The sequence below is a fragment of the Notothenia rossii genome, assembly GCF_949606895.1.
Source record: "Notothenia rossii genome assembly, chromosome: 9".
NCBI lineage: Eukaryota > Metazoa > Chordata > Actinopteri > Perciformes > Nototheniidae > Notothenia > Notothenia rossii.
In genome coordinates this window covers 71,530,620-71,538,976 of record NC_136907.1, presented here as the reverse complement: position 1 = coordinate 71,538,976, position 8,357 = coordinate 71,530,620, and the positions used below count along the sequence as shown (strand labels likewise).

At 39.0% G+C, this 8,357-nt stretch overlaps 1 protein-coding gene across 4 annotated transcripts in view; it reads left to right on the top strand.

Moving 5' to 3' along the window:
- The first annotated feature begins 1,032 nt into the window (after nt 1-1,032).
- Nucleotides 1,033-8,357, top strand: part of ankrd12 (ankyrin repeat domain 12) — a 35,512-nt gene continuing 28,187 nt past the window's right edge. Inside the window, exon 1 of one of the 4 annotated variants that reach the window (XM_079650861.1) lies at nt 1,033-1,253. The gene's annotated coding sequence lies outside the window, so the exon portion shown is untranslated. The remainder of the gene's footprint in view (nt 1,254-8,357) is intronic. The other 3 variants (XM_079650860.1, XM_079650863.1, XM_079650862.1) reach the window with 3 other exon arrangements.

The following is an 8,357-nucleotide window of genomic DNA, read 5'->3' as shown; positions in this document are numbered from 1 at the left end:
GTGAGGTATTGTTACCAAATATGACTAACTGAATGATTATGCTTTCTGCAAATCATTCAGGATTCACATGCCATTGTTGACTATCATCTATGTTTCAAATATAATAATACATAATAATTCATCACATTTGATTTAGAAATATCCCAAAATAAATTGATAATTCATAACAATAACATAAAAAGTCAATGAATGATCTTAAATGATTATATCTACATTCACATATTCAAAATTGTCCATATGTTATTGTTTTGAGTATGTGAGGCTACGAAGGCCTACTATGTAGTTATAGCCATGCTACAATGCAGTTTGACTCATTCATCAAATCCAGATATCTACTAAATGAATCCGGTCAAGCCATTATATGATAAACCCATCTCGACTCACACACACTTCTTCCTACAACTGCTCCTGTCATTTGCATCCCGCCCCGGTGGCGTGTTTCGTGTCTAGCCGGTGCCCCTCGCGCCCCTCCCCCAGTCCCGTTTCCTTTGCGACTTTCTATGCTTTCAACAAGCCTGCTCTGCAACCATGTCTGCAACATACAATATTATGCACCATGACGCATGCGCAGAACGTCCATGATGCAAATGTCACTGCGCAACCAATTCAAAGCTGACGCCTGACTGACACAATGAGTTGGCGGGTCAAAAGAAAAAGGGGCAGAATTCACGCGGTTCATTAGTTAAATTGTCACAAAATTGTAAAGCCATGCTCAATATAGGATCCATACAAATATCCTAAACCCTTGATCTTCGAGAAAGTTCCTACTAACCGCAACGGAAAAGATGACGTCAAGCGTCCATTACTGATCTCCCTTACATTCAAGCTAATATCCGATTGTTTTAAACGCTTCTAACTGGCACAATATGAAAGCACTGAGCATATTCTTAACATTAAAGGTGCAGATTTACTCACATTATCGATAAAACAAAGAGTTAAATCGTTGTTTCCACACATACCCATCTACAGTCTATCCAGCAGACGCAGACCTTATAAGTTCGGTGGGGGCTCACCCGGTCACATGTATCTCCTCGACCAATCAGAGTGCCGCTTGTATGTTTTGCTGGGTCTTTTCTAGGAGAGGACGGGCGACGAACGGCTGGGATGTTTTCAAAAACCAGCGATGAACGTCACACAGCCGTAGGCTACGGTTATAACGTCCAATATTTAGGGAATAACTGTTTATATTGCGCAATATTCACATATAGCCGAACGTGAATGAGTCCGTGGGATACGTGCGACCCAGTTTGAAGGTAAGCGCAACACAAGGTTAGTTGTTTGATTGAATCTTAAGCGGGGCAAAAACGTTAACGTTAGCCATCTGGCTAGCAGGCTAACAGTAAGCTAACGTGAAGTAAAGTGCGTGCGAAAATCGAATGTTATGTGTTCGCGTGGGCTTGGTATAGTTTGTGTGCCACGTGCGTTACACACATTGAGCATTTTAGTAGTTTATGTGTGTAAAAGGCTCACTGCTCCTTCTTTTTTGAAAGGAAAGCCGAAAGGAAAATGTCGGGGCAAAGCAAGAGGGTTAGCCCCAGCCAGCGAGGCTGCTGTGTCGGGCTGGAAAGGAGCTTGCTAGCTAGCTAGATTAAGCGCTGGGGAGGGGGAATGCTGTGAGGGCAGTGAAGGGGCTGCAGTGGGCTTTTGTCTCAGGCTGTGCTGTGCTCTCATGTTTTATATTGCTATTAAAACATTAATATAATGTATACTGGCCACAGAGTCGGTACACAACATTGTGCAACGCATTCAGGATGTAATTATACACTAGGTCGCTATGTTTACAAACCCAGTTGAACATTTTAGCGCTCAATCACCATTATAATCGAGGTTATTGCAAGGTACGTTTACACATACAAGGAATTTGCTTCGGTGTTTGGTAGTGCAAAGTGCAAACGTATAACGATTATATAAAGAAATGTCTTTTTAACATTGAAAAAGAATAAAGGCAAGTATTTACACCAAATATTAATATACAAAAACACTAAGTACAAAGAATGTATGACAACTGCAATATATCGTATTTTTAAAGTTGAGGAATGTGCAGATTTTTAGGGAGGTAGGGAACAACAACATATTGCTGGCTGTGCATTGAAGGCAACACTAGCGACATTACCGTGAGATGGGTGTTGTTGTCTGCAATGAGCTAACCAACGCCACCGTTTATCTACAGCCAGCGCATATTTTGTATCTTGATATATATTCTAAATATGGTGTAAATGTATATATATGTTTTGCTAATTCATACAAGGAACTAGCATAGCTTGAATAACTAGGAGCTTGCGCCTCCCACCCAATGACTCTGACATCTTGGGGGTGTGTTGCCTGATACAAAAGATGCCTGTTTTTGCATGGCGACCGATCTGAAGCAACACAACGTCGATCTTAAATGTAAAATACCTGAAGTTGAGCTATTTTGTGTGGACGGAATTCATAAACATTACAATTACCCTTTTTAATATCTCACATACACCAAAATAAGTAGAAAACCGTGGTTAAATTGCCATTATTTTTTATTATATATATATATTTAAATCATGTATGCCTAATTATATATTTTGCCTTGGAGTAATACATTCGACCAGAATTTAAGATGAATTGAACAGTATGAATACATTATTCACAGACTTCAAATTACAACAGTATTTGACAATGTAAATTATGACATGTCTTTTGTTATATGGCAAAGGCAGAGAGAACCTTAAAATGCCCAACCATGATGGAATTGCCAAGAATAGGAAGACAGGGCTTACTATATCCAACGTTTTATTTCCAAACATTTACAAAACAAAATACTTTGATCCTTTTTTTGTGATCACAAGACCAGTTAGCGTTTCTATTTCTTCGCTCTACTTGTGATTACAAAATAAGTACCCCCGAGAATAAATCGCTTATGTCAGCAAAACAATGGCAAACATGTTGTGATTGCTGAATAGCTATTTCATTAAGCCAATGGTTACAAGAGAACAACATATCTACTACATATCCTTATAGTAATATTGCAAATTGGCCTCAAAGCCATCCAATATTTAACACAGTAATGAGGAAGGCGGGAAGTTTACCAAGTTGTCATTTCAGCTGAAATTAAACACATATCTTAGTCATTTCACTCATCATCGCAGTGTTAAAGAAGTAATTGATAACTTCGACTGTGGTAATGTACATATGGTTGACAACCTGCGTCTTTTCAGTCTCCCATGACTCGACCTATTTTGATTTTTACTAATCTAGGGACTCACTCGATGTCAGATTTATTCCGTAACAACATTTAAATTATTATTTGTTTCTAAAACTCATCAGCAATTACGTTTGAGGGGAGCTAAGTTTCACAGTCTGTTATGATATAGGAATACGTAACATGTTTTGGGATGAGATTTCCGTGAGTAATCTATTATTCATTGGCCTGCTATCATTTGAACTTTCAGTACCTTTTTAATATAAGTACTACGATAAAACATTTTTAGTCTTACTCTTCTATTGGTTTAGTGAAGTTTTAGATGCATATATGGTATCTGTTGCCAGTGTTGATAGTCTGCTGGATGCCCCGAACATGTTTTTGTGGTCGTTCTTAATAAGTATTCTTTTAGTCTCTATGTTAGGTTAGTGCAAAGACATCAATATTCAACTACCATTGAGACTAAAGATCCTTGTTCACAACCAAGGATTTAGCTGCCAATAAGGATTGGCAACTAAATCTAATCCTTATTGAATTTAGTTTAGTTTGGATTTAGTTTTAATTACATTAATGCATGTAATTATGCATTACATAATTTGTCTAAGAAAGCTCACACTATGACCTTGTCCCAAAGGTTATAGTTTGAGAATGTGGTACGGATATGTAATATATTTAGCAACAAAGCACCATAAAGTTTCTCTGTGTGCATTATACATACTCTGCTATACGTACTATTCAACCTGCACTTTTCTTCCTGCATTTAACCCTGAATATTATGCTTTTTGTTAGTTAGTTATTCATAATTTAGTATTTAAAGATGTCACCAGATCTCAATCCAATGAAGCCCCTTTTGGTATGTGGTAGAACAGCACATTCATATGCATGTGTAGCCTACAAATCTGCGGCAACTGTGTCATGGCATTAGTCAGCATAGCGGGTTATTTCTGCGCCAGCGTCTTTTCAGTTGTTCCCAATGGGGAGGGAGCATGTGCGTCCATCTCGATAAGAAGTGCTGCAACCAAGTTTGTCTTTATGCGTGGCACCTGAGCGCTTCTAGTTAAAAATCTCTGAACATTTGAGAAAGTGTTGTTGACGTCACTGTGGAATACAATGAAGCTTGTTTCAGCCTTGTCTACGTCAGACAGACATGGACATAATAAAGATATTAAAGCCAATTTGTGGAGGCAGATCAGCTTTGCCCTAACTTTGCTTTTACATTCAGGGTTGACCAGCACACTCATACAAAGTAGCCCGTGATGGCAAGCCTTCTCCAATGGGTGATCAGGGGGGGAAAACAATGACAAACAAATTGATACAATACACAACTCATCTAAAACCCAAAGGGATGCTGGTCCCCAAGAAATGTAAGCGTTGTTCATTTGGGAGAATGCTACTGCCTGCCTTTTTCAACTTCACAACTCATCAACGTATTAGTGCAGAGACAAAACAGAACAAAGGGTATCACTTTGCACATAGTCATCCAGTCCAGAAAAAGTACCGGTTATTGTGGTTGCATTCGATAAGCAGAACAATAATATTATTAGTTCTTGCCATTTTGTATTAGTTTCAAATTTGGAATCAAGTTTCAGTTCCCAACGATATCATCACAACAAGCAGTGTAATGTGATGCTGCAACCACTGTAAAAGATGGCTTTTCAAAGTATTAATTTAGATTGTAACAAACCTGCTTTTTTCCACCATGACATTTCTATGCACACTACACGTATAAAGGGAAAGTAACACCGGCCAAAGCCAAATATTGGTTGACCTTGACTGATGACTTGCAATTTCATAAGCCACGAGTATGTGCTGTTTGGTTGGAGTGAAGGGTTTTTTATTGTCAGAATTAATGATGGATATGTTAATTTCCTCTTCCTTGTTATTTCTCGAAGGGTTTCCGACTGACTCATTTTGATCTTGCTTTTGCTGCTCCTCTAGAGCTTTTTCTTTCAATGTTACACAGCCATCTTTCTCGCAGACGTTGTATTTGTTTCTAGTGCTTACCCACAGTGTCTCTGCACAGTATTTGGTTTGATGGAAGGAACTCCCGAGTCAATTGTATTGTTGTCATATATCAATGATTACAGGCATGATCAATACTGGGAATGTATTTATATTCTTAACACAATGGCATTAAGTTCTGTATTAAATGTATTGGCGTAAAATATTAATATGAAAACATAATGATGAAAATCAGATGAGGGAGGGTCTGCAGTCACATCAGGTTTGACAAATGTTCATACAAGCAGAGAGAAGGGAAGACCAAAAGCAATGCAGCTGCAGTTCAAACATGCAGAACACAAGAAATGCATATTGTATTAACACCGCCAGGCTTAAGGACCTGATGTCCAGTCACACTGAAATTAGACATTTTCAAAATGAAAGCGAGCACAGAAATCTGCTGTATATGTAAGTGGGAAACTAAACCGTGGCCACTATAGCCTTCCCAGGCAGACCTTAAGCCTCTTAGTTAGAGAATAGGGTATTGACCAGGGTGCTGTAAAGCAGGAACAATTATGTAATGACGTATTCCCTTGTGTTCTGCTTTAGAGTTGTATTTTCTTTGGGATGGATTTGATTTTCACCACAATGGATTTGGTTGTTTAATTTAGTTTTAAGGATGGATAAAGATATCAAACTTTGTAAACACTATTCATAGAACAATGGAAATATATATTTACGATGTCTTATGCCTTACAACCAATCATTATTCTACCTGGAAATGCAAATGAATAACTCAATAAATGGTCAGCAATGGTGGACAAACTCATTTCCTCCAGTGTGAACATCAATCCTCTTTCATGGGAATCATAAGAGTCAGTATGACTCCTAAAGTTGGTGCCCTTTGTACCAAAGACCTTTCCCATGAGAGGCTTAGCCTGGCTCACTATGAGATGATCAGACTTATGTTATCTTCTATGTCTAATCCTTCTGCCATCTTGCAGCACTTCATCAGCAATACAAACATGTTGGCTCCAGAGGTTGCGCTAGAATTTTTCGATGCCCGTATTTTTTGTCGGACAGGATCGTAACATTTCTGTCAAAATCCATTATTACCCGTCGGTCTGTACACAACTGACGGGGGGGGGGGGGGGAAGAGCACACTCGTGAACTGTCAACGGGGGGGGGGGGGGGCTTGTGAACTGTTAGCGACGGTGTTATGCCGTGTTGTGCATGCCCACAGCACCTCGCGGGAGCGCGCCACAGAAAAGCATCAACTCCCAGACATTTCAATGATTTGTACGGCATAGTTAAGTCTGGAAACGACATAAGGGCATAACACCGGAGCCCTGCTGCGGGGAAACTTTGGCGCTGTTCTGAGTGTGTTCTTATCCGTCAAATGACGGAATGCTTTCAGATTTTTTTGTCATTTTCAAAAGAATTCCGTCATAGACAGAATATATTCGGTTAACGCGACCTCTGGTTCGCTCTAATAGAGCTGTGAAAGTATTATGAATGCAGTTCCTCTTTTTAGTGATAACACCAGGGGAATGTCTTTAGGGAAAACCCCCAAAACGGTACATTTTTGTTCTACTCTTGTCCTCCTTACTTGGTTATGTTGAAGGCTCATATGATTTGTAATATATAAATACATGTCCTACAACACCGAGAGCCAAGGGCAGTTTCCTAATGTTCAGACCTAACACAAATTCTGCTCTGTATTACTTTCACTTTAAGTTGAAAGGCACATTTATTGCGTTGCAGTTCAAACGAGATTGAAAGCACCAGTGCTGTTTATGATATGAAGTGCCTCTAGGCTGGCATCTGCAGTTGGCTCCATCAGCCGAGTATCTGCGTCTTCAAGAGGCACAGCGTGTGTGCGTTAGTGTGTGTATCTTTATGTGAAGAGGGTAGAGCCTTCTGATTACACAACGTGTGCTAGTCTTTGCCAGCAACTGAATGTGTGTAGAGCATTGTTTTTGTTTGGTACGTGGAGCGCAGTATCTCGGCGTGTAACGGCTAATGTGTTCTTGATAATCCACCATGTGCTTCTAATGGATTTGAGAGCCTGTGACCTTCCTGCAGCGAACACAGCGTGACGATGCAGAAAGAAGGTTGTTTGTAATATTACAACTTTCTAGGTTTTAAATCATTAATGAGCCCTTAAAGTATCCTTTTATGAATTACCAGTCAGACGGATCGTAGTGAATGCTGATCATTTAAAAGGAAAAAAGGCAATTTGATAAGGGGACATGTGGTTTACGGGCTACAATAATGGACTTCTTTCACTTTGCTGAGGCCAAAGCAAGCGATCATATCCTGTTTACCCCGGCTCGTACGATGACCGTGCTTTCTGGTGGCTGAGGATCCTCCTGCTGCAACACAGGTTAATGAGTTTATTCACAGGATGGTTTCTGTCTTTGATTGGATTTGTTCCACTCCTTTCTATGTAGAATTTTTAAAAATGGCTTTGACCTGAATTTCTTTCCAACGTGTAGTCGTGGATGCAATGTGGTTAAACATTGTACACTCAAGTTAAACCTGTTCTTATTTTCTTTAAACTTGGGGTCTTATGAACTATCTAACCGTTATAAATAACAGAGATTTTACATCACAACATTATATTTGTATTAAGTCAAATGTTATCTGCCTTATACCCATAAGTAAAGCAAGAAACATATTTATAAACCACACTTCATAATCATGTCCATTTCAAATCAATTTAAAGACATTTCAACTTGGCATGTATTAGGGCAAACATATCATTATAAAATGTACTTAAAATCCAAGACCACTAGCTTTTGAAATATTCTGACTATTTAATCAATCTGTTCATTTAGCAACAAATCAGTCAAAATGTTTGAAGGAAGTTATCATTAACTGCAAAGACCAACCCCACATTGTTTCTTGCTAAAAGAAAAGCTGGGCTGCTATAACATGTTAAAACGGAGAGTTTCTTCTTGTTTTCTTTCCTAGTCGTGAGCACACACTCTTTTTTTTTTATTGCCAAGTGATCTTTTTTTGTACCATTGTGCAATAAAAACACTGGGAGAAGGTTAACCTGTGTGTCAACTTCTTTTATTATTAATGTTCACAATAAAGTAGGAGAAGTGAACTGCTGAGTCGGCTCAGTGTAGAGTATGGCTTTATCTCCATTATCTTAAAAGCCCAATGTCTATGCACTATGCAGTGACGTGAGACTGCTACTAATCTTTATGCTGCATGGCTGTTGATCACAGGCTCC